This window comes from Trachypithecus francoisi, unplaced genomic scaffold, assembly GCF_009764315.1.
Source record: "Trachypithecus francoisi isolate TF-2019V2 unplaced genomic scaffold, Tfra_2.0 Lachesis_group13, whole genome shotgun sequence".
In the NCBI taxonomy this organism is placed as follows: domain Eukaryota; kingdom Metazoa; phylum Chordata; class Mammalia; order Primates; family Cercopithecidae; genus Trachypithecus; species Trachypithecus francoisi.
The window spans coordinates 110,485,792-110,513,215 of NW_022681458.1; the positions used below are offsets into that span (position 1 = coordinate 110,485,792).

Genomic DNA, 27,424 nt, shown 5'->3' on the forward strand with positions numbered 1-27,424 from the left:
ATATATCAATCTGTAAGCTGCACTAACTCAATGTGAAAGATGAATATAATTTATGTGTGGTTATAAACAGCAGCAGTTCCCTGGATATTCCAGATCCATTTGATAGAGTTGAAACATGCTTGCTTTTTGTTTGTAATTAAAACTGCAAGAATTTTTTTAATTAACTATTACTCACACTTCAGTGATTTCTCTGAATATTTTCCAGGGCCTCTAGTGATGGCTACCAGGCAGGTGTGGATCAACATGAAATAACATGCATATATAAATAAGCACACTTGATAACTGTAAAGCTTTCATGTGCTCAACTAAAGTTCAAACAACTTGGAATGAAGTGGCAGAAACAAACAAGTTCTCAAAATGCTGCTAGGTGTAGGATTTTGACAAGGTCAAACTGAGTTTATTACTCAACGGCCCAGTGGTTTCAACTTGGATCTCCAATAAAATAAGCATAATGGATTATTCATCCCCTGGAAAGCTCTGTTCTACTCAGTCACATCTCTGGTATAACATCCAAAATTCTAGTTTCCAAAAAGAGCTGGTTAGTTTGGATATGGAGCTGTCAAATCGGTCTGTGGCTCTTGATTCAGCAAACCAGTCTTCTTTGATGGGTTGTGTATCCTGGCTTCTGTACTGATAGGACTCTAGACTCAGTTCTCTGCTGAGTACTTTTTCTGAAAGCAATCAAATTATAGGAAGCTAGGGGTCAGTTTTAGATGCCGTTGCCTTATAAGAATGTCATCGTACATCAGTATTATGATTCAGTAATATACATGATCCCTCCATATTCTTGGAACATTACAGTGAGCTAGATACTCCCAACACTGAATTAAATTGCCTTGTTTGTTATTGACTGTAATGGGCCTTTCTGAGTATATATGAGTTTGAGGAAAAGGAAACTATTTATGGACTTGGATAAATGGATATAAAAACAAAAATATTTTCAACTTATTAAGGGAAGGAATCTCTATCTCCATTTATTTATTACATAAGCATCTGAGTACTTGAGATGTTCTACCTATTGTTCTAGGTGCTGAAATATGTAAAGAAAAAAACAACAGAAACTATAACAATACAGTTATAGTCACTGCCTTTAAGAAGTTCACCATCTATGGGGAATACAGAAACAAAGACACATAATTATACTGTTTTTAAAGTCATATGATACAGTCGTATGTCACTTAATGAGAATGCATTCTGAGAAATGCATCATTAGGGCTATCTTGTCATTATGCACACATCACAGAGTGTACTTACACAGCCTAGATGATATAGCTTCCTATACACCTAGGCTCTATGGTGTAGCCTATTGCTCCTAGGCTACAAACCTTAGTTTACAGCGTGTTATCTTTTACATTCTGTAGGCAACTGTAGCACAATGGTAAGTATTTATTTAACAAAACATATTTAAACATAAAAAAGATACAGTAAATATATGGTTTTATAATTTTATTTGACCACCATTGAATATGTGGTCTGTCATTGACCCAAATGTCCACATGCAGCCCATAACTGTAGATGTAACTTGAGATGTAACTGAGACTAATGGCAATACAACTAATCAGTGTGTGTATGTGGGATGGGGTGAGTTGGTGAGCTTTACAGACAGAGAAAACAGCATGATAAAAGCCATGGGGGTGGGTGTAAGAAAGCCTAACTGGCAAAGAGACATTGTAATCCCTGCTGTATTGCTGTAATAGCAATCTTGGGCTCCCAATTCGTTCTAGCAGGGGCTGGAGAATTCAGAGGGGCCAGATCTTACATGGCATTGTGTGCCAGGTAAGGACCTTAAATTTCACTTGTGAGCAACAGAAAGCTGTGACGTGCTTCCATTTTCCCTTGAGGCAGTTTACTCTGGTGATTCTGGTGAAGATTAGACTGTAGCTAGCAACACTAGAGGCAGGAGACCCATCAGTGGCCTTAGAGAGAAATAGTGAGGGCCTGGATTAGGGACACAAGTTTTGGAGACATTAGATTTAGAGGATGAGGAGTGGGAGTGCAGGGAAGAGGGCTGGGGAGCAAGATTTCCCAGATTTCAAACTTAGGTGACCAGATGGACTGTGGGGCCACCAAGAGGATAGAGAAGGAGGACTCAGTGGGAAGTTAAAATATTCCATTTTGACATATGGGTCTGATTTGTCCATGGGTCACTAAAGCCAGCATGTCTTACATGTAGTCAGATATGCTATAGTCTCAGTAACAGGGTAGCTGTCTGGACTCAAGACTTAGACTTGGGAATGTGAGGGTGATCTGGCTATGATATCTGTCCCCCGCTGATGGCCAGGGTTGATTCGGCTGATCTGGCTGCCTAGGCAGGTGTCCCCTTCCTCCCTCACCGCTCCATGTGCGTCCCTCCTGAAGCTGCACTGTGGGTTGAAGGGAACAGTCTTCCCCAATAGAAGAGGACTGTTCTTTCATCCAAGATATCTGAGTGGCCATGCTTCCCTGCTAGAACCTCCAAACAAGCTCCCAAGCTTGAGCCTCGAGGTTCCTCAGAAAGTAGATGGTAGTTGGCACGATGACATGGCAGAGGGCTCTCAGGAAAGTATAAGTGGGAAGAACAGGAGGATTCAGAACATCAGCATCCAAGAAGGCTATATCTGCATAGTGAGGCATTCCAGTGCCCAACACAATGCTTGGTGCATACAAAATTCTTAATAAAAATGAATATATTACCAATAAATACACTCTGCATGTGTGAATTAACGCTAAAAGGTATAGTTAAGTAAACAAGTTCTGAGGCAGTGGTTCTTGCCCCTGAATACACACTGGAATCACTGAAGATCCTTTATAAATTATTCGTGACCAAGCCCCACTCGCAAAGACCTGTGTTAATTTTTCTGGGATGGAGCCTAGACACAAATAACGGTGTGCACAAGTGCACACACACTTGTAAATAGGTGCCTATTTTTAATTCCCAAAGTGACTTTAATGTGCAGCGAGGGTTAAGAACCACTGCTCTAGGGGAGATTAGAGGGTGGATGAAAAGTTGATGAGATGGCAGTCCTGGCTGGGGAGATGAGGAAGGAGCCAAGAGAAAACTGAGAAATGTTATAGTTTTAGAAAAAGTGGAAAATTAAGATTAGAAAGAGCATTTTCTGTAAGAAACCAGACAAAGATCTTAGCCTAGGAAAGCATTAGATCTGAGGAGCTGGATTAAAAGGAGGAACTAGTATGGAAATGGGCCTGCGTTCCTCCAGGGTATCGGGTCATGTGTAGGAAGCTTTCCTCCCTGGTATGCACATAATAGCCACATTCAACAAGAGAGTCAAGGAGCTAGTCATTACTGGCTAGTACCCGGAAGACTCCCAGAGGCTAAAATAGTCTCTGGTTGTACAATAGAAGACACTGGAAGGAGTCTTTCTTGTCTTAGGGCCTGAAGGGTACCAAGCATTGACTTGTCCTGCAAAATATACACAGGCATGGACCGCAGTGGGCCTGGAGGGCTGGGGTCACAGCTGGCGTGCCAGGAATTGCCCACGGGACACAGGGTAGTTTCTTTTCTTGTTTGTTTGCATAGGTGAGTGTTACCACGTGAACGTTACCTGCCATCCTTAGTTGGGGGTATATTTTGGGAGTGGGGTTGGAGGCTGCTTCAGTGCTGAGGAGTCCATTGGGATGCTTCACTTCTCCAGAGAGAGGCCTGTTCTAATCAAGATATTACTTAGGTGGCCGGAAGCTCTGCTCTTGGCACAATGTATTCTGAAGGTTCATTTCAGTTTCAGGAGTCTATGACTGAAGAAACAAGCCACTAGACAGCCACTCTGAAAAAGCAAAGTAACTGTGTGAAAAGAATTGAGTTTATTGCTCAACATTGGAGTCTTCTGGCAAAGGAGAGGGAGGGGAAGAGAGAGGGCGAACTCATGGGCCTGCACCCACCTGAATGTATCCACAAGCCAAGATTATACTTCGGAATTATTTTAACTACCATGAAAACACTGTGATCCACTTGGCTGTGGCCCAAGTTAGAAATAGGTAGATCATTTAGCACAGTTAATTATCAGCTTTGGATATCAGAAATTGCTTCAAGACTATGATATAGAGCAAGAGAACACGGTTTTTCTGCTCTTCCATGTCGAGTCTCTAATACATACCAAAGCGTTAGGAACATTTCCCTGGTTTGTTCTCTTGCTAACAGTTCTCAGGCTACTCATTATCCCTTACCTGGGACTAACTCAGGTACCTGTGTACTTGGCATTTCTACCTCAAATTATGAGGTGTGATATCTGGGTGGGAGAATCAGTCTGAGGTGACAAGACACAAGAGATCACGGCAGGATGTCTGAACCTAGAGGAGTGGCTTGGCCTGGATCTGAGGATATACACATCTTTCAAGAAGATGCCATTTTGCAAGGGTGTGCAGGTGGATTTTTTGAATGAAATAGCCAACAAGCGACTTTCCCTCAGAAATCCTAGAGTGCATCACTCTTACATGTGCCCGGAAGCTGTGAATAATTATTTAAGCATAAGCCATGGCTTATGCTTCAATACCAGGCTTTTATTTTTTCATTGTTTCATTCATTCAATTCAATGTTTATTGGGTGTCTACTGTGTGTTGCCTTTGGTAAGACACTGAGGATAAAATGATGAACTAAAGAGGACAAAGATTCTAGCGTCGCTCCTCCTCTCATGAACTCTGCAGACTACAGAGAATGAGATGGTTAGTAAGGAGACAGACATTGATCACATCATGCCCCAGTGAATGAGTAATTATTAGCAGATGAAAGTCTCCTAAGAAAACAAATGCTTATACATGAGAGAGTAAGTGCTTACCTGTGAGAAGGAACCTATTTAGTGGAATCTGAAAAGGCTTCTTGGAGGCAGTGAGTCTGGAGCTGAGATGTGCAGGATGCAGACAGCTCCAGAAAGAGGAGGTAGCATGTGTAAAGGCCCTGCAGTCAAAGGAATTGTGAGGAGTAGGGGAACTGAGAGGGGACCAGTATGGTGTGCAGAGAGTTAGGGGAGAGTTAAGGGGTGAGGCGGGAGAGGTAGATGGGGGTCAGATCCTGTAGGGACTTGAGTGTCATGTTAAAACCAATGAGAAGGTATTGAATGGTTTTAAGTGAAGGTGAGTGGCATACAATTCTGATTTTAAAAAGTCACTCTAGTACTGTGTGGTGAACAGATTCGAGGTAGGGGCATAATAAGTGTGAGAAGATCAGTTAACAAGCTATTGCAGAAGACTGAGCAAGAGGTGAGAGTATTTAAGACTACCATAGTAATGGGGTAGGTATAGAGAAGAGGATGATCCCCAAGATATCTAAGAATATAATTGATGACAATGTTCATTGAATTTGAGAGTGAGTGACTCTTTGCCTTTAGCCCTGCATAATTGTGTGAAGAGTGGTTTTATTCAAAGACAATTATCAGATGAGGAGGATTAGGTTTGTTCTTGTTCTGGCATGGATGTGCCGTGCAAATCATGAGTTTGATTTTGAATGTGTTAAATTGGAATACCTTGGGGAGATCTAAGAACACAAGTCTCTTAGAAGTAACTGTGTAGGGGCTGTGGAGGAGCTTTCCCCTTTGTGGCTTACCCAGACTTCCACACAGAGCTCCCTGGTGGCTGACTATAGCCTCTTATCAAGGAGCATGTCCACCACTACATGAGTTTGGTTTTTCCCCAGAGCTAGGGGTGATGTGATTCTCTGTTTCTGAATCCACATGCGTATTTGTATCCAGTTTATGCTGCCAGTGGCTGCTATGGCTTTAGGGGCCATTTGGTGCATGGGAGAAATCCTGGTTAGACAAGCATCGATTCCCACTTGGATTCTGCCAGAATTAGCTATGGGATTTGGCCATTGTGATTTCTTTAGATCGATATTTCCTCCTGTGTAAGAGAAGTAGTTGAACTAGAAAGTCTATAAGAGTCCTCCTGGCTCTAATGTTCATTGATTATAATTTCTAATCTTTGCCTCCACTAAACAAACAGTTTGAGGAATGGTAAATAAATACATTTCTAGATAGAGGGAGTAGTTCTTGGCTATTTTGAATCTCTCATATTTGGTTTGCCCACCTGATGAGGACTTAAATCACTCATCTTCCATTTATCTCTTAATCAGGTTACTTATCATGTCCAGCAGTTTTTAAATAAGGATGTTAGATATGTTTCTTCTTAAATGCTAACTTTGATCCATGAGCCGTGGGTGCCTGTAGTATCCATTGAGAAGGATTCTGGTGCAGCATCTCGGGTGGGAGGAGAAAGCACCATAATTGATTGACGATGTCTGTCATTGGTATGGAATGGGGACTGGCAGCAGCCTAAGTGCCATGCCTTGTCATCTTCATTCTGAGATCTGGCCTTCTGTTTTCCCTGCCAATGTGTGAGCACTATCTGTTGGTTAAAACAAGTAATTGCAGGATTCAACTTTCCCAGACTTGTTCTGGAGCTGAAATTTTTGACTATCTTTTACTGTGTTGTATTCTAATGTCATTTCCAACAATTTTGTGGGATAAGAGGGGGTTCAAATATATGTCTAGTTAATTTTGTTCAATGGGTAACATTGTTTAACACTTCCTGCAGTATATGTGAGATGTCTACTTTTCTATTTTTAAATGGACAATCTGATGCAAATAAATCTTCCTTTGTAGGTTGAGGATTATGCAGGAACTCAGGGGTTAGTCTTCTAAACTGGTGCTTCTCCAAGTTAATGTGCAAACATATTACCTAGGGATCTTGTTAAAAACCCAGGTTCCTGGACTTTACTTCCAGGAATTCTGGTTCAGTAGGTCTTATTGGGTCCGAGATCCTGACAAGGTGCTTGCCTGGCAGCACAGATAGAGTAGCAAAGGTCTAAACAACATTCATCTTTGTACAGACAACATGGAGATGGATAAATTAGAGCTGAATGTTTGGAAGTTAGACAAGACCCTAAAGCTACTTACTATGGAAAAATACAACTGCTCCATAAATTCTTGATATGAATTTATTTATATCGGCTTTGCTTCTTTTTTCTAAGGGTAGAATGTGGAGGGAAAATATCGGTTGAATGAGGTCTTTGGTTAATTACATTCCAGACAATTAAAGTTTTATTGAGCTCCTAAAACACTCAACATATACCACAAATGTAGTTAGTTATTTGTAACTTAAAAAAATTCTAACTGTTTTGTTTTACTAAAAAAAATTACTCACTATAAAAAAATTTAGACAACGCAGAAATGCATAAACTAGAAAGTGAAAAAAATCTTCTCCCAAACTCTGCCTTTTAGATGTAATAACACTGTTAAACAGTTTGAACGGGTTGATGTGTGCCCTTTAGACTTTTCCTATACTAGGATAAATCTTATTCGCCTGTCTGTCTGCACATAAAGATACAAATAAATATCATAGAAGGAATAAATAAAGATCTTTTTATTTCTTTGTAAAAGAAGAAATTTGCTTTTAGGCCCCGCAGGATGAGATTCAGAGGGGCCAAAAGTGATTTTTTTCTTTCTCTCTCTCATATTTCTGCATTTGCTTTTTGACAGTTATATATTGTAATAGTATGAACGTCTTTCCAATTATGTACATACGTCTATTCAGTTGCTGGTATTTCAGTTGCATTGGGCTGTTTTCCTTCATCTGACTACAAATCCCAATTTTTATTATTTACTTCTCACAGAATATCTTACGCAGGGATGGGTATGAAATCTCTGATAAATAAATGACAGCTGCATTTTACTGCACTTTGAAGTGTGCTAACATTACCTTGGATCATTTTCTCTGATCTGAGATGTAATATTAATAAGGTTTTCACTGATTCCACAAGTGTTTACTGAAAACCTACTATGTGTCAGGCATTGAGCATCTGTCTGTACCAGGTACTAAGGGATAGAAAAGTGAATAAATGAGAAGGCCATGCATGGTTCCTGTCCACATGGAGCTGACAATTCAAGTAAAGATACAGGCATGGAGTGTTTTACTGAATCCTTATCCTAGAAAGATGAGACTTGGTATTTTGTGAATTTTTAAGGAAAACAAGAGAATCCTGGTAACTTTCCTCCCTTCACTTGACATAAAATGATGACACCGTCACAATCCCTGAGACTTCTCTAGCTTGGGCCAGAATCCAGTTTGAACAATCTGGAGTTCAGATGCAGGGCGAGGCAGTCCGGAAAGTGATTGTCTCTCCGAGAATGATTCAAAGGACATGCAAGGACAAGACTGGAGGTCATTATTATTTCGAATCGCGAGGTATGCACGTCAGGATTTACTGGAAATGAGGTGAGCTTTATTAATTTATTTGTTAGAGCAGTGAAGTGTGAAATAATGTTTTCTGACCAATGCAAACGTGGAATGTGAATTCATGCTGTAAATTCAACTAATGTTATATGTAAACCCTGTTTTGCATTAGGCACTGTTTGGTGTATTATGTAAATAGAGTGCTATCATTATACAAAGACTACCATTATTGACGAGGCAGCGCTTAATAGCGTGGTTACGTTATCTGGATATTGAGAGCACCAGGATTTATTCTTCTGTGGTATAACTTACTTTATTACGAGGATTTCTTATAAAGCTCATTTATTGAAATAATTAGAAACAAATTGCCCACATACACATTGGCAGGATAAGCTCCTTAACAAATCACCACTCCATAATCATTTCAGATTGGGCTTCTGGAAAAATACTCTTACAAACTTTTATCAGAAGAGTGAAGACTATATAGGCTTTCCATTTAATATGTGATAATCTTCAGACAACAGTTGAGCAGCAGTTAATGAACTTAGCCTCTGTGCAATTAAGATGTTCTGAATTGGGGTGAGACAGAGCAGAGGAAGGTTTCCTTCTTTTCAGTTAATTTCCTAGGTGGCAGATGCTGCTTTCCCTTCGATACCGTTTCCCTGGCTGTGGGATGCTCCCAGACTGCTGCAATAGCTAGACTTGGGAAGGAAGGTGGGCAGGTTAATTACACCTGTTACTCTTCACCCCACACCCCACCTGAGATTTGCACGACGCCGAGGAAGGAGCAATTGGATGCAAAACTTGGCAGATAGAAGCTAAGAAGTGGGATGCAGGTTTTCCAAACTGGTTATCCTGACAAACTTTGATAATCTACACAATAATTCAGATTGTTTAGTTTCTGTAATTTGTCTAAAAGGCAGGAAAAAAATCTGTGAGGGTATCATATATAGGTTTTTTTCAGAGTTAGCCCTAGAATTTTTTTTTTTCAATCCATAGACTTGCTTTATCTTATCTCTTTGATCTAGTCCAGGCTTTTCTAAACTTCACTCATTTGAATATAATCTTAATGGTGTGTCCACATCCTAGTGAGATCTGTACTATCATTTACTTACCATTTTTCTTTGTCAGCTTTTTAAAATTTAGCATACAAATCACAAGGCTAATAGGTTAGTTTTATTTTTTATTTTCTTCTAATATATACAGACATCAGCATATAGCTATTACGGTATATTTGTATGGGGACTGTCTAATCTTCCACAAAAGCCAGTGGTTCATATATCATACCTGGGAATCCCTGCATCTTTCCAAGCTTGTGCTCGCTTGTGACTGCCACTGTTTGGGGTGGGTTGTGAGAGCAGCCCTGCCACCAGCCAATGAGACTGCTCCCTGTGCGGATCAGGGCTTTTCCTGGTCTCATGACTCCAAGGCCAGTTGGGGGCTTAGCCCTCAGCTGGCTCCATCCCTAGCCTGGTAAGTAAATGGAAGTGAGCCCAGTTCTCACTTCCTTCTTCTGAGTCCCCTACCTCATGTGTTATGTGTTCTTTTGAACATCGAGTTTCTGCCACCTTTGTTCTAAATGTCACACTGCTTTGCACATAGTAGGTGGTCTCTGCATTATTTCCAGGCAAATTAGGGGGTCACCGAAAGCCTAGCTAGGCAGAAATCAACCAAAGGTGTTATTTAAACCCATTTTTCTAACTTCAAATTGCTCTACCTTAGAGCTTTTGAGGTGAAATGCTTTTGTTGGGTGCTTTCCCCTGGCTTTTCCTCCTAGGTTTTTTCCTCCAATTTGATGAATGGTAATAGAATAGTTTATTCCTTTGTACTTGCTTAATGAGGTCTAAGAAGTATGGTTGTTGGCAAAATTATTTGCTGCAGCATTCACCAAGAATTCAAGAAGTTTGCTCTGTCATTTTTACTATACTTATTCCAGCCCGTATGCTATTCAGAATCCATTGATACACACAATGATTTGAAACTTTGGCTAATCACAATAATTTATATTTGGCTTTGAAATGAATAGTTATACAGTTTGGAATTTTTGGCAGATTTTCTATTTTGATTATGTATCATGTTGGCAATATTAACCTAAAATAAGAAATCATAGCTATATATGGGTGTCTGGTGGATGGCTAGAGATGAATGAGAGAGTCCAGTGTATAGCAAAAAAATGTGATGACTCAGAAAAACAGGACTCATCTGTAAGAATTTTTTTTTGTATGTTTCCCCTAATACCTTTTATGCAGGGAACTCCAAAATCATTACGTCTGATACCTCAGACATTTTTTCGTACTCACAAATGAATACAGTACTCACAGTTTCTTTTGGGCCTCTCTTCAGAACAGTAAGGTTATCTGTACTCATCGAAAAAGGAATCCAAGTTTCCTACGGGAATGGGGTATCCCAGCGACAGTATCCCCTTTATGTCACACAGGTACTACTGGCAACATCTAGTGCTGCTGTGGCTCAGCTCCTAACAATTGTGTTATTCTGCCTTTCATAGTTCTAGTCCCAGGGTGATTGAGATGGGAAATGACAAGAGATGAGACTGGAAAGACACCTAGAGCCCAAATGCTCTGGATTTTATTTTGTGGACAGGGGAAAGTCACCAGAAGGGTTTAAGCAAAGGTATTCCGTGATCGATTCTGTGTTTTAGAAAGATCACCAGCCCACAGTTTGGGGAGTGGTGGTAGCAGGGATGAGACCCAAGCTGGGCACAGTGATGAAGAAGTCATTGCCACGGTCTCAGTGAAAGCTGATAAAAACAGCTGAATGACAGTGGCTATGAGGATAGAAAGAAGGGGCAATATTTCAAGTGTATGTAGAATGTAGAAGCAAAAAACCTGGTGGCATGAGGACTCTGGCAAATGGGGGAGAGGGAGGAGTCAAGGATGACTCCCAGTTTCCCAGTTTGTGTGAGTGGCTGAATGGTGATGCCACACCAACATGGTTTTAGTTGGGTTTGAACATACTGAGTTTCTGATGTTAGTCAACATTCACTGGAATTTATTTCCAATTTCTGATACCATTGTCTTCATAGATGTATTGATTTTGTTAGTTTTGAATATTCTGAATTGAGATGACAGCCATCATGTATTAGAGTTAATTCCTCCTTTCTGATACCTAAATCTTCATAAATTCATTCTTTCTTTCAATAGATGTCTGTTGAATATTTATTGTACCTGTGCCTGATTTTGTTGCCCAGACCCTCTTGGTGATCCCACCACACTTTTGTTTCCTGTACACCTAGCCAGGCACTTGGTCCTGCCAGAGCTGGCTTCCTTGACATGAATTTATTGGACCCACTCTGAAGCCCTCTCTTTCCTCCATGTGCTGATCTTTCAAGCATTGGACCCATTTCCCATTTCTGACTTTCTATATTCATTTATACACCTACTCTTAAAAATGTTGGTTTCATCAATGTTCATCAGTGATAGAGTGGATAAAGAAAATGTGGTACATGTATACCATGGAATACTATGCAGCCGTTAAAAAGGAATGAGATAGTTTCCTTTGTAGGGACATGGATCGAGCTGGAGGTCATTATCCTTAGCAAACTAACTCAGGAACAAAAAGCCAAATACCTCATGTTCTCACTTATAAGTGGGAGCTACAGGATGAGAACATGTGGACATGGGGATGAGAACAATGCACACTGGTGCCTACCAGAGGGCAGAGGGTGGGAGAAGAGAGAGGATCAGAAAAAATAACTAATGGATATTACACTTAACACCTGTGTGATGAAATAACCTGTGCAGCAAACCCTCATGACACACATTTACCTATGTAACAAACCTATACATCCTGCACATGTACCCACGAACTTAAAGTTTAAAAAATTATTGGCTTGTTATCCAGTTTGGGTTATTATCCAGTTTTTCAGACATTTAAATATAGTCTAGGTTTATTTTGTATGGCTCATGTCACAGTTCTCTTCATCCCTAACCCACTTTCTTTTCTCATGACATTACTAACACCCTAGAAGAATACCAAAAAAATGTAATTTTCTTGGAACATAAGAAACTATGGTAGGTAAGTTCTAAAATGCCAAAGACAGGACAAGATTGTGGGGAGAAGTATGTTCTTTTTGTATTTGCCACTTCAAATGATAGTAGAAGTTGAAACAGGGGATTTTCAACCTGGAAAAAGTTCATTTTAAGGAGGTGTTCCATTGCCAGATAAGCACTGCTTCCCACCGTCTTCAGCAGGGCTTGGCAGTGCATCCCCATTGTAAGAAAAGCACAGGGACAGACTGACTGAGTTTGTGAACTTGGAATTGTTTGAAATCCAGTTGGCTTTGGGTTCTATATTTAGTGGAATTTCAAGAGTCTTCTGAGTATTTCGGAGCGCAGAAAAGACAGTTAATTTGGCCTTGGGCAGAAAGTTTAGCGAGTGCTTTCCTAAGGCTGATTATTTCTCTAGTTGTGAGACTTTTGCTATAGTGTACTTGGAAGATGCCGCTCCTTTCTCTGAAGACCAACAGCACAGAGAAAAGTAGGGTTTTTGCTTGTTTTCTGTTTGTTTTTAGTAGACATTTTTGAGAGCAGTTGTAAGGTCACAGCAAAATTAAGCAGAAGGTACAGAGATGTCCCACGTGCCCACTGCCCTACACACAAACTTCTCCCCGTGACCAACATCCCCCACAAGAGTGCTGTGTTTGTTTCAGTTGAACCAACATTGGCACAGCATGGTCACCCAAGGTCACAGTTACATTAGGGTTCATTCTTCGTGTACATTCTACGAATTGGACAAATGTATAAGGACATATATTCAGTATTATAATATACAGTAGTTTCACTGCTCTAAAAATCCCCTTTGCTCAGTCCTTTCTCCTTATCCCCTGGAAAACACTGAATTTTCATCTTCTCTATAGTATTTCCTCTTCCAGAGTGTCATAAAGTCAGAATCATACAGTACTTTTCAGATTGGCTTATTTCACTTAGTACTATGCACTTAAGGTTCCTCTATGTCCTTTCATGGCTCAATAGCCCATTTATTTATAGTGCTGAATAATATTCCATTGCCTGGGATGTACCACAGTTTATTCATTCACCTATGGAGAAACATTTTGGTTGCTTCCAAATTTTGGCAATTATAAATAAAGCTGCTGTAAACACCTGTGTGCAGGTTTTGGTATGGACATAAGTTTTCAGTTCCTTTGGGTAAATACCCAGGAGTGTGATTGCACCATTACTATCCTACATGTAGGATTTTACTATTCTGTGTTTTACATTAAAATCTGTGCTTCAGTTTGAATTAGTTTTTGTGAAGGTTGTAAGGTCTGTGTCTAGATCACTTCTTGGCATGTGGATGTCTATTTGTTCCAGCACCATTTACTGGAAAGCCTATCTTTTCCTCACTGTATTTCTTTTGTTTCTTTGTCAAAGATCAGTTAACTGCATTTATATGGGTCTATTTCTGTGCTATTTCTGTGCTTTCTATTCTGTTCCATTAATCGATTTGTCTATTCTTTCACCAGTACCACAGGGTCCTGATTTCAGTCGCCCTGTAGTGCATTTTGAAGTCAGGTGGTCTCAGTTCTTCAACTTTTATTAATCTCCTTCAATATTTTTCACCAGTCAGGGTCTTTTGTTTCTCCATATAAACTTCTTAAGAGTTAGTTTGTCAATATGCACAAAATAACTTGCTGGGATTTTGATTGGGATTGTATTGAATCTATGGATCAGGTTTGGAAGAACTGATATTTTGACAATATTCAGTCTTTCTATCCATAAACATGGACTATCTCTCTGTTTATTGAGCTCTTCGAATTTTTTTCATCAGAGTTGTAGTTTTCCTCTATAGATATTACGTATATATTTTGGCTGGGCGTGGTGACTCACTCCTGTAATCCCAGCACTTTGAGAGGCCGAGGTTGGACGGATCACCTGAGGCCAGGAGTGCAAGACCATCCTGACCAACGTGGTGAAACCCGGTCTCTACTAAAATTATCCAGGCATGGTGGCCACATCTGTAGTTCCAGCTACTTGGGAGGCTGAGGCACAAGACTTGCTTGAACCCGGGATGCAGAAGTTGTAGTGAGCTGAGATCATGCCACTGCAATCCAGCCTGGGCAACAGAGTAAGACTCTGTCATCCCCCAACCAAAAAAATAAGAAATAATAAATAAAAAAAAGATTATATATTTTTGCCAAATGTATACCTAAATATTTTATTTTCCGACTGAGGAAATGTTTGCATTAGAATCACCTCCACTGAAACATCTGAGTACCACTGATCTGAACTATGAATATATTGCTATTCTGGAGTCCAAATGAATTCTGTAAAGAAGATGCTGATATTCGAGTGAAGGATATAACCCAGAAGGTGCCTGTCGTAGTAACTAGTCAAGGATAAGGAAGTTCTGAGTTACAGTGACTGCAGTAGGTTTGAAAAGAAATGAGAATGTTGATAGATGAAAGGAAAAGTAACCATTAGCAAAGATTTACTCATTCTATAAGAGGTAGAAATCTGGGTCCTAAAATCTGCCATTATTCAGTTGGTCTCAAACGGGGTCTAGGAATATGTATTTATTTAAAGCGTTACCAAGGTGCTTTTGGTCAGTGACCCCTCAAATAGTGTTGAAGTTGGAGACAAACCTCAAAGATGTTCTCAGGGATGACAGCCTTTGAGTCCAAGAAAAATGTTGTTGACACTGACAGAAACGTCTAAGCCAGCGAACAAAGGAAAAGGAAACATGGGATTTGGAATGGACTTGCAGTGATGAGATGTTGAGAAAGAACCTCCTAGTCAGTAGGAAACAGGGAGCTGATCATCTTACTAAGTCTTTTACAAGCTTAAAATCCCACATAGTTCTATTTTTCCCATGGGATAAAATCCATTCCTTAATCAAGCATTTGAGGGTTTCCAGAGTGGGTCCACCTGCCTTCCTACAACATTGCCCATTATTCTATAATGAAACCTTCAAGGCAGACCCAGCAGTCTCCTCACTGACCCCAAACCAGCCACATACTTTTCCATCATCACTGTCTTTGCTCGTAATAGTTGACCTCCTGATAGCCTCTCCTTGAGCTCTCCATATATGACTCTCACCCATCCTTCAAGGACTACTCAAATCTCACATCCTTTGCCAGAAACAACAGGACTCTTGCTTTTCTAATGATAGTTCTGCATCTTTTCAATCATTTGGCCATAAAATTGTCATTTATCTTTGAGTATGAGTACACTTACTAAACTGTATTATCCCTTACAGAATCTAGTGTAACGATAAGCTTGTAAATATTTCAGGGCACAGTTGCATACAGGCATTTATTGAAGTCATACACCTCAATGAATCCTTGATTAGAAAATGTAAAAGAAAATAAACAGGGTTGGGATGGCAACAAGTAATTTGAAGAGGACGCCCAGTAAGGAAGTACTGAGGTATGGAGGTAGAACCAGCACATGAGCAGCCCAGGAAGGAAAAAAATTGAGAAGGAGGGAGTGGCTCCCATTCTTCATTGATTCAGAGGTTAAACCACATGTGAGTGAGAACATATATTATTTTTGTAATAAAACAGAGGATGTACAAACCTTACATAGCAGATTGTATATGAAAGAACTCACTCTTCCATTCAGAGTTGAAGAGATATTTATAGGGTGCTTACTCTGTGCCAGACACTGTGAATATTATCTAGGTAATATTGCACACAAGTTTGTTCCTAACTTCTGAAGCGGACATCATTACACTGTCCATGGCCCTGCATGCCATCCGAAAACCATGAGTTATGTTATTTCACATTGCATTAAGGAACACATGGCATTCATTTTCATGGAAATCTAAATACGCACAGATGTCTGATTGTGCTTCTCGCTTAGGGATTTAGCTACAAAACAGGGGCTACCTTTTTTCTCATCTCCCACATGCTTTGATTATATGCTTGAATATCGAGATTCTTTTTAAAATGATGGCTTAAAAGAATTCAATGGCAAGAAGTGAGAGTCTGATTTTTAATCCATGACTGATGCTTTATTGCACAAAAATTTGTTGGTGCAAACCCAGCAGATTCTCTGTTATTTGGGACTGGAGGTCTTAGCTGATTAGAGGCAGCTACTTCTGTTTTGAGCCACACATCGATGTTTGTAGACCCTGCTTCTTATTTCCTACCTGAGACCTTATATTGAGAAGCACGAGATTTATGTTTTACCAGGCAGGTGACTGAGAACCTTTTTCTTCAGGTAGTCTCCATTTGCTTAAGAGGGATATTATGAAACTTGGCAAATTCGCTTGAATGAATCTCATTTGTAACTTTCAGGTCAATAAGCATTTTATATGTTTGAAGACTTGCAACACTCCCTTTGTCATATCCCATAACCTCTAAGCAGGGCCCTCCCTGGAGAAGAGTAAACCAAGGGAAATCTAATCCTTTAAGTCTTACATAGGATATATTTGGTGGGGGAGGGGGGGGAACCTGAAGAACAAATCTATTTTGATGATCAGGTATTTTTATTTAAAAAAATGCAAAACAATAAAATATATTAGGCAAACTTTTTAAATTGACTTCATTAACATCTTGAAATTGCATACACATTAACAGGATTTTTATTATTAATTCTTCTAATTTGTTTATACTAGGCTTTGAAAGGGGCCTTATTTTCTTGAGTCTACCTATGCATTGATGAGACTCATTAAGCATAATGGAATCTGGCAATTTATCACCCAGATTAAAACTCTTTTTCCATATAACCTCCACTTACCCTTTATATTTAGAGGCACCTCGTTGGCATCAATCAAGGGCATGGTATAATTCCCCAGATTTCTCAGTAACAGAATCTCTGTGTAGCTGAGCATGTCCTTCCTGTCCTTCCTCATATCCACTTTTACATGAAGACTCAATTCTTCGGATTCAAGTGAAGTTGTAAAAAGTACAGAGTAAAGCTGTTTGGATAAATGCAATCTTGCCTTTTCTATCATTTCTTTCCTAAGCTCTTTCTGGTCATATTTCTTCACTTGAGCCTTGTTCTTTAGGGAACTATCAGAAATCAATGCCCTTTACAAATGCTAAATGGCTCTTTCTTGTTATGAATGGAACATTAGCCACCTAAGGTCTCCTGTCTTCCCCCGTCATGACTAATAGGATTGTAATTTCATCAAGGTCTCCAGTGACATCAAAAACCATACCAGTTACACATTAAGTGGATTTGGATGTCACCTGATCTCTGAAATGAAATTCAAAGCACTGTCTGTTTAAAGGTTCAGAGGCAATGGGGTCCTAGCTAAACCAGCCATTCTGACCCAACCAAGGTGTCTCTGACAGGGCAGATGGAATGAAGATAAATCATTTCTTTAAAAACACTTCAAGCAAAATATAGAAGGCCTAAGCAGACACAGGGAAGATGTAACACTTGTATTTTCATCCATTGTCTATATTTATAACCTCTCTTTTTTCTTGCACAAATAAATCAAAAGAAAACATTCAGATGCTATTTAAGCCATGTAAGATCATGTTCTTACTTGATCATATTTGGATGAATTTTGCTTGTTTATAAAATAGTTTTCCTATAATTGGTATTGACTTGTCTGTCTTCCCTATTTTTAACCCCCCTGTGTTTGCTATAGTTGCCTGAAATGAGAGCAGCATAGTTGATGAATCAGAACAGAATCAAGTCACATTGCAAACTGCAAGTTTGAACCTAGCCCCTCGGCCTTAGTGCTCAAACCTACATGGCTAAACAGTTATAACTTTAACGAACAAGAGCACTTCATGTTTTCTTTACTCTTTGCTCTGCCTTCTGAAATAGTGAACCCCATCTTAAACCATCTGTTTCTGTCAGGTGATCACTGTTTTCAGAGACATCCATTCCAAACCTTGGTATCTTTGTGACTCAGCCTTCTGCTTCCATGTCTGATCCTGATTCCTTATGAATTTCCACTGCCCAGCATCAGACATTGCTTCCATAGTTCTGCACCTGACCTCCACGACATCATCCTCCCCTGCCCGTCCACCCTACATGCCACTGCTGGAACATTCATGCAGTTTAAGTGCCTTTGTCCCGCCTGTGATTCCCTTGATGAAAGCTGTCCATGGCTCCTATTTCTTTCTGCATCATTTCTAAATCATCCTCTTATTTTTCATTTTCAAAGCCTTCCATGAACTATGCCTACTCCACCTGTCCAGTCCTGTTGTCCTACTCTCTAGCATATGCAGAGAACTATTTCTACCATCCATCAGTGGTCATGTTGTCTGGGTATGTCCTTATGGAAATATCCTTCCTGACCTTAACCTTTTCAAGCATATCTTTTACCAGTAGAGCCTTCTCTGGGACTACTAAGTTTTATCTTCTACTCCTCTGAATTCATAGGAATTTGCAATATGTGTCATACAATATTATACTGCATTCTCTTATTTGAGATTTAGATGACACCCTCCCACTTCCAAAAGGATTTGCAGCAGTTACTGAAATAGATAGCATCTTGTAATGTTTGATCAAATCTTCCTAGTTATATTTCTTATCTCCTCAACTCAATCATTAGCACTTTGAAGGCAGGGGCCATCCCTCATACTTCATTTCAAAATGCAACCTGGAGAAATGGAGAGGATGCAGGGCTTGGGGTCAAAGGCCTTGAGTCCAACCACAGTTTTTCTCCAAATTAGCAATGTGACTTTAGATGAATCACTTGGGTCCTGAGGGACTAAATTACATATAAACTGCCGATAATTGTATTTTTCACCAAGAGTAAAAAGTTCTATTTTTTCTGTTCAAAAAAATCATACTTTCTCATTGTTAAAAACATACAGAAACATTTAAAAAAGGAAAAATAAAATAAAAATAAAAATCAGCAAATTTACACTACCTGAAATTAAGCACTATTAACATTTTGGTTATTTATCCATTTACACAGAATATTTTTAAAATCCATGTGCACACTTGGGTAAGGGATCTATCTAATAATAGAAAAAAAATTTTGGCGACACTTCCCACTTATCAATATAAGGTGGACATATTTTCACTTCACCAATTATGTCATTGTATGAATATTAAAGTATGCATAGTCCTTTTCTTGGAAAATGTGTTTTAAAGAATAGAAATATATATTGACTGCTGAATTTTTATATGACTCACTTGAGAACTATTAATGTATTTGAGTATGAGTTGCTGCCTCCATGTTTGCTAGGGGTGTTTCATAATTTATAGGTTCTATATTAACTATCTAATAAATACAAAGTATTTGAAATTCATCTGGTACGAAGGGGTTTGAATAAGAGATGGTAGTCCTGTTCCAGACTTATGAGATCTATAATCCTTGTAACTAAAAGAAGCACTTTGTTTTTCTGGTTTGAGCTCATTAAAAAACAAACAAACAAACAAAAACGACAAGTAATTGTTGGGCGGTACAGTCGTGGTTTTGAAACTTACATTTTCTTTTTATGGCTTTAGAAAGCATCTTCAAATAAAATCTTACCTAGAAAACCAATTGTAGCTGAGATGAAATTCAAGTCACTCTCATTGAAGGGGAAGCCCAGAGCTCCAGTCTGCTAGGTCCTGCCTTACCCCACCCCAAGGTCACCTCTGCTCTGTGGCCTTGTGAAAACAACTGCAGGAAATAGACAATAATTTCTCAGGCTTCATGGTACCAAGGAGGTCAGGTCTGCAGCCACTGTCACCCAGGCTGCTGGCCAGGCAGGGAAAGCCACCGTTCCCAGGCTGGGAAGGGTTTTCTTGTTGATGTTTCTGCTCTTGTTTTGTTCTGGTTTTCTTTTCTGGTCAGATGAACAAGAGCTCACATGTAGCATTTAAAAAGAGTCTGTGGAAGTCCAGGTTTATTTCAAGGTTGAAGGTGTGGGACTTGAGATGACTTGTCTTAAAGTTTATCAGTCAATCGCTATTTGGGCCATTGGCGTCATTTTCAGTGTCTTTACATGATAAGTAAAACTGTGGTGATCATAATTTCATGGGCATTACTGTAACTTTGTTTTACTATTTCCTTATGATAAATTGAGCAAATAGAAGTGTCACACCTATACTTTAAAATTTTTGCAACCTCAGATTATCCTCCAGACAGTTCTACAAATTTACTCCCCATATGACTTTGTAAGTCTAAGTTCTGATCTTGAGTCATATTAAATCAAAAATTACTATTTAACAAATACTCTCTTATTAACTATGTATAATTTTTCTGGCACGTTATAATGTTTTAAGCATTGGAAAAGGTTTTACCCAAACATATTTATTTAGTTGCGAATATTTGCTTCAAATACTTTTGTAAGGCCAGGTGCAGTAACTCACGTCTGTAATCCCAGCACTTTGGGAAGCCAAGGCTGGTGGATCACTTCAGGTCAGGAGTTCAAGACCAGCCTGGCAATATGGTGAAGCCCTGTCTCTACTAAAAATACAAAATTTAGCCGGGCATGGTGGCACATGCCTGTTATACCAGCTACTTGGGAGGTTGAGGCAGGAGCATCGCTTGAACCCAGGAGGCAGAGGTTACAGTGAGCCAAGATTGTACCACTGCACTCCAGCCTGGGCAACAGAGCAAGACTCTGTCTTAACAACAACAACAACAACACCCCAAATATTTATTTAAGATTTAAATCACCAATATTTAAAAATATGATCTAATCAATATCTGACTTTATCTTCTTTACTTATTTACTATTGATAAGAGATTTACAGAGATAGGCTCTCAGAATGGTCATTGTTACTCAAAATGGTTGTCCAAAATTCAAAAAATTACAACTCTCAAAAAAATCTCACAAAACGATTTTTCCCAATTCTGCAGGCTTTTCCTTTTTAAGACAAACCATCAATTTTTCCCCTATTCTTTTAGTGTGCATTTTAAATGTGTGCTATTACACAAGTGTCTGTAACTGAAATAATAAGAGCGTATTGTTGAATAAGGCATTTTCTATAGAAATATTGATGGCAAACATCTTCCAAGGATATTTTAGTGCCAGCGGGTGTGCCATGGCTGCTTTAATTACTAAAGGCTTTTTTCCCGAGGTGACTGAATTGTACAGTGGACGCATTTCAAATTGAATAGTTTTCAGATAGTATATCTCTAACAAGAAAAATATTGAAATCCAAGAAACTTACAGAAGTCAGATCAATAAATAAAAGGGAATCTCCTTATGGTCTCTGTAATTATGTCCACTTGAATAAAGCAATGGCCTTCAATGTATTCATAGCAAACGCTCTTTGTAGTCAACTGCAATTTTGAAGTGACTATAGCTAAGCAGAGCAAGATGTGAGAAAATCAACCATCCTTGTTTTCATGGGGCTTATGTCTTTCAGTCTTAATATAGAATCAATATTTTATATATATAAATATATGTATATATAAAAATGTGTGTGTATATGTGTGTGTGTAAATATATATACACACGCACACACATACATATATTTATAAAGTATAATGGCGGAATTCTAGAAAAACCTTCTTCCTAGTGCTTATCATCCAATGAGCCTGGCTCATAGGTAGGACAGGCAACCAGAGTCTAGTCTGGCCTATACAAGGCACTGAATGAGTGTTTGGAGCATGATTCAAGCTGGTTTTGTCATATGGGGCTCAGATACACATACACCAACAGTTCATTTCTATCAGGCAATGTGCTTCACCAGCTAATAGGGAAACAGTAAGAAATAGGAAGTAAACTCGAGATGCCCACAGCCTCTGCTAACCAGTACTTATTTCAGTAACTGTGCCACTGGAGAAAAAGGCAGAATTGATATTACTTTTGCTTGTGGTTCTCAGGAGTTTCTTAACATAGTCAAAACTCTCATGAGGTTTTGTGTATGTGTTTGTGTGTGTGTGTTTATAGCTAGGATACCTGTCAGTTTATTGAGACTTCAGTCTGTTCAAACAAATAATAAAGGCCAAGCATGGTGGCTCACACCTGTAATCCCAGCAGTTTGGGAAGCAGAGGCTGGAGGATTGCTTGAGTCTAAGAGTTCAAGACCAGTCTGGGCAATATAGTGACACCCCATCTCTATAAAAAGTTTAAAAATTGGCCGAGCATGGTGGCACGTACCTGTAGTAGCAGCTACTCAGGAGGCTGAGGTGGATTGCTTGAGCCTAGGAGGCAGAGGCAGCAGTGAGCCAAGATCGTGCTACAGCACTCTAGCCTGGGTGACAGAGTAGTGAGATTCTGTCTCAAAACAAAACAAAACAAAACACCACAATGCCCTCACGAGCTCCACTGTGATCTGTTGAGCACACAGCATCATTTCTGTGGTATTCTTGCCAAAATCACACAGCCTCAGTTAAATTCCGAAAAACAGAAAATCTGACAAGCCCAAATTGAGAGTCATTGTATGAAGGAACTAATCAATATTCTTCCAAAGTGTCAAGAACATGAAACCCAGGGAAGGACTAAGGAACTGTTAGCGAATGAAGGAAACTAAGAAGTGACAACTAAGTGGAAAGTGGGGTCTCAGATAGGATCCTGGCACAGAAAAATTAGTGTTTGGAAAGCTGGTGCTATTCAGTAAGATCATTAGTTTAATTAATAGCATTGTACCAATGTTAATTACCTGGTTCCCACCATTGTGTCATTTTTATTTAATATATTCATATTATGGGAAGCTGGATGAGAGATACAAAGAGAATTCTATACTATGTTTGCAAATTTTCTTTAAGTCTAAAACTAATTCAAAATAAAAAGTCTTTTAAAAACTAGCTTTTATAGTTTGTTATCAGGTCAGAGCACTTCAGAGTCAAGAATATTTAGTTATTTCAATTAAGACATTACATTTATCTTTAGAAAATTTAGTCATGTCAATGCAAATCCATTGTCTCAGTGTCTGATGGTTAAAAACTCAGAGTCAAGCATACAAGGTTTTGAATTCCAGCTCTGCCACTTACCAGATGCATGATTTTAGGAAGTTCATTAGCTTTCCTGAACCTCTATTTTCTCACCAATAAATATGGAATAATAATGATGATTAGATGACGACGATGATGATGATGATGATTAAGCCTGTCTTAAGTGCTTCATATGCTAACTCATTTATCCTTAAATAGATAGGATTGCTATGCCAATTATACAATTGAAGAAAGTGAGGCACAGAGAGATAAAATAATCTACCTGAGTAGGTGTGGAGTAAATAATCTACAACTAGTAGGCGGTGGAGCTGAGATGGAAGCCCAGGGGATCTGACTCCAGAGCCCACCCTCCTAACCCAGGACAGCTGCTTCAGTCACTTCCCACCTCCCCTCACTCTGCATTGAGGATCAGCTAAGACCATTCTGTGAACATACCCTGAAAAGTATAAAGTACCATATATGTGTGAGATGACATGGTTATTCTTATTAATGATGTTATATGAGAGGCAACAAATAGCTACCTGAAAATGAGGGAGAAAAACTATAGTCCAGCACCCACACGCGGTTGTACTGGACAGGTTTAGCCAATGCGCAGCATATATCCCTCACCATCCTCTCTAGCGACTCTGAGTCCTGAAAGCCTCACATTTCCCATTTGGACAGTGTTCCAGGAGGCCATTCCCAAACCAGTATCAGAGACTAAAAACTTGTTTGGCATCTGGAAGTAGGGCTTGTGCCTCAAGTGTCATCTGCCTTTGGCCAGGACATCCTTTTTTTTTTTGAGATGGAGTTTTGCTCTTGTTACCTAGGCTGGAGTACAATGGCGTGATCTTAGCTCACTGTAACCTCCACCTCCTGGGTTCAAGCAATTCTCCTGCCTCAGCCTTCTGAGTAGCTGGGATTACAGGCGCTCGCCACCATGCCTAATTTTTTGTATTTCTAGTAGAGACAGGGTTTCACCATATTGACCAGGCTGGTCTTGAACTCCTGACCTCAGGTGATCCACCCACCTTGGCCTTCTTCATGAGATAATTGAGGGATTAAATGAAATAATATTTGGTAAGTAGTTATCACAGTGGTTAAATGTCATAAGTCCTTTATAAATGTTTGTTATTGCTTCTGATGATGTTGGCATTGTTTAAACCTTTTACTCAGAAGCAAAATGTAAATAATGTTTCAAGTCTGTTATAAGGTTTAAACAAGGTGATACATCTAAAATAGTATGTGTCCCTGCTACACAGCTGGTGATAAGTGAGGTGTAATTACTACTATCATTCATTCATTTATTTGTCCGTCCACCCATCTATCCATTCATCCAAAAGTCCATCTAGTATTTTTGAGAGTCTTCTTTGTACTGGAGATTGGCCTGTCTTTAAAGTGAAAATATTGCTATTAATCTTTCAATGGCCAGAGTGGTCATAAGACATGGCTTATCTGTGTACAACTCACTACAATCCATAAGGAGCTTTCCCATGTATTATTTCATTAGATGCCTTTGAAGCACTATGCTATAGTAATCAATTTCTGTTAATGTAGATTGATGTCGATGATGAAAATGAGTGTCAGTGAAGTTATGAAACATCCTAGTTGTTTATGTAACTAGTCAAGGAATTGACAAACTGTTTTTGTAAACAGGCTAATGGTAAATATCTTAGCTTTGTGTGCCACATGGACTCTTTTGCAGCTACTTACTTAACTTTGCCACCGAATGACAAATGCAGCCACAGGCAATAGGTAAAAAAAAAAAAAAAAAAAAGTGTGTGGCTGTATTCCAACATTTATTTACAAAAATGGGCAGTGGGTTAGATTTGTGGGACCCCTGAACTAGTCAGTGGCAAAGAGTTACTGAGCCACAGATTTCTGACTTCAAGCCCAGGCTTTTCATTTTACACTATTTCAGCACAGCTGTTAGGCAGAGAATAACCACCTTGTACCTCCTCAATTTTACCTCACAAAATGACCATCTAGTCCCCACTTCTACAGCCTGCTTCTTGGTTATCAGGAAATATGTGATCTGGCCAGGAGCGGTGACTCACGCCTGTAATCCCAGCACTTTGGGAGGCTGGGGCGGGCGGATCACGGTGTCAGGAGATCAAGACCATCCTGGCTAACACGGTGAAACCCCCTCTCTACTAAAAAGCAAAATACAAAAAATTAGCCGGGTGTGGTGACAGGTGCCTATAGTCCCAGCTACTCGGGAGGCTGAGGCAGGAGAATGGCGTGAACCCGGGAGGCGGAGCTTGCAGTGAGCCGAGATGGCGCCACCGCACTCCAACCTGGGCGACAGAGCGAGACTCTGTCTCAACAAACAAACAAACAAAAAACAAAAAAAGAAATACGTGATTACATATCTGGCTGCAATCCAGATTTGCTTTGCCTCTCAGTCTTGTTACCTTTATCCAAAAAGATATGAATGGGAGTTTATCTTAGGAAGCCCCTGTAACTCCTAGTGACCATTGATTTGTTTTCTAGATGGACACACACTGTCTTTTAAAACATTGCATTCTAGAAATATTTTTGAGGGAGCAGGATAACCAGACTAAAAACTGACTTGTGACTTCTAAATGCAGCTTTTTCTTTTGATTTTGGAAATTAGAAACTCCTAACGTGTTCTAAAAACAAACACATTTTCCTGTTCTTAATATGGGGTCTCTCTGACTCATCATGATTCCCCAGAGTTTGCCAACAAACTTCCACAGTCTCAGCTGAAGTCCTTTCATTACTCCAGGGTGTCATTGATTGCTGAGACTTGGATTTATGCAAAGCAGTTTGCTGATCTCCCGTAGGATCTCCTCACTTACCATGGGCTTCATGTTTTCCTCTTCTTTTCAACATGGTGATCGTTTGTCTTGATAGCAAAGGTGGAAGCAATATAGAAGATGATGGTTCTGCTTTCTCTGTAGCTTCTATTAGCATTACATCATCGGCTTCAAGCAATAAGTCAATCCTATCCTTGTTCTCATCTGGCTCGAAACTCAGCCTTAATCTAACATCCTTGTAGATGTCATCAGTATTTGTAAGCCACGGCATACTCTCGACTTTTTGACACTGTTTTGTTTTTTTTTAATTTTTTTAACAAATTTATGCTTCTCTCAATTCCTTGATTATTTTTCTTCCTTCCATACACTCCTTATGCTTATGGTTCTTTTTAACTGCAGAACCAAAATAAATTTACAAATTCAAAACTATAAAACCAATAAAAATCAAACATATGAACTGGATTTAATATGACAGATGGTGCTATTTTGCTAAGACATTTGCTAGACTTATTTGCAACTTGCATATTTGTTAATGGTCTTTTCTACTAGGAGTAGGTTCTTCTGAGTTTGGCTGTCCTGTAGACGCTTGTAATGGATGACAACCCAATCGTCTTTCCAATGTTCAACCCATCAAGCTACAAACTATTAGTTTAACATGTGATTATATCATTTTGACCTTTTCTTGTGACAGGAATATACCATTTATCCATTAAGCTCAAGTCTGTTTTCTTCACTTTAACAGGAGCATCATAAATAAAAATTCAAAGAACACTGGACCACATGGCAGTATTCAGTCAAAGGCTGTTCATTAATGCATTTAGAATATGCTTAGTGTTTATTTTAATGCTAAAATGAGATTAAAAGTTTAAAGATATCTATTGAGACTTTGTAAAACCATGAAAATAGGACTTTGGGTCATGAGGAAATCCCTAAGGATCTATCTTTGCAGCTCTGCTTAGGGAATATTGATCAAGACAACCAAATACTTTGACATCTTCTTACTCTCCAAATTGCCCTCATTTCCCTTTTACCTATTCTTCAACTGGACATGGCTACTTAGGCTCTCACATTCTTTAGCTTTCTATGCAGGATTCCAAAGCCACTGGAGATCTCACTACAAGTTTCTGTGAATTGGAAGTAGGGGATGTTGGTTGTGGGCTGGTGAAGCTCCTCCTCTCATCTCTGATGCATTATCTTAGAAAAGTCACAACTTCTGATTAACCCTGTGGTAGGAGCCCATGACTTCCTCTAAAGACCTCAGTAAGAATTCTCCAGTCACCAGCATAGGCCCTTGCCTCCTGCTTGTGTCTGCCCATTGCTTTCTTGCACCTATCATGTGAGTCATCCCTATATGCTAGTACTTTTATTTTTAATGGGAAAACTTTCAAACCATGTATTGGTTCCAGTTGCTGAAGCTAAATTCCTTCTCTGCTCTAATTTGATTAGCCATGACCTTCTATTCACCAGCCTTTTAAGGCAGGTTTTATTTTCCTTTTGTATTCTTACAAAAGCGTTCTCCCATTTTCCTCCCTAAATGATCATTCATTGTTTCCAGAAACTCCTCTCCCTTTGATTCAATTGGAGTATAGATAATAATCTCTTAAGATCTATCACCTGCTCTGATACTTTTCAGACACTGACTTGCATGTCCAGTAGAGACTATTCTCAGCTTCTGAGAGGAAGGTACTTCACTGTGCTCCCATGAGGACAATGAAAGGATTCCTTTGCTGTCCAGACTTACC

At 39.4% G+C, this 27,424-nt stretch overlaps 1 protein-coding gene across 1 annotated transcript in view; it reads left to right on the forward strand.

The window, feature by feature from the left end:
* Window positions 1-27,424, forward strand: part of NCKAP5 (NCK associated protein 5) — an 881,023-nt gene that overhangs the window by 165,923 nt on the left and 687,676 nt on the right. The gene's annotated exons all lie outside the window — the stretch shown is intronic.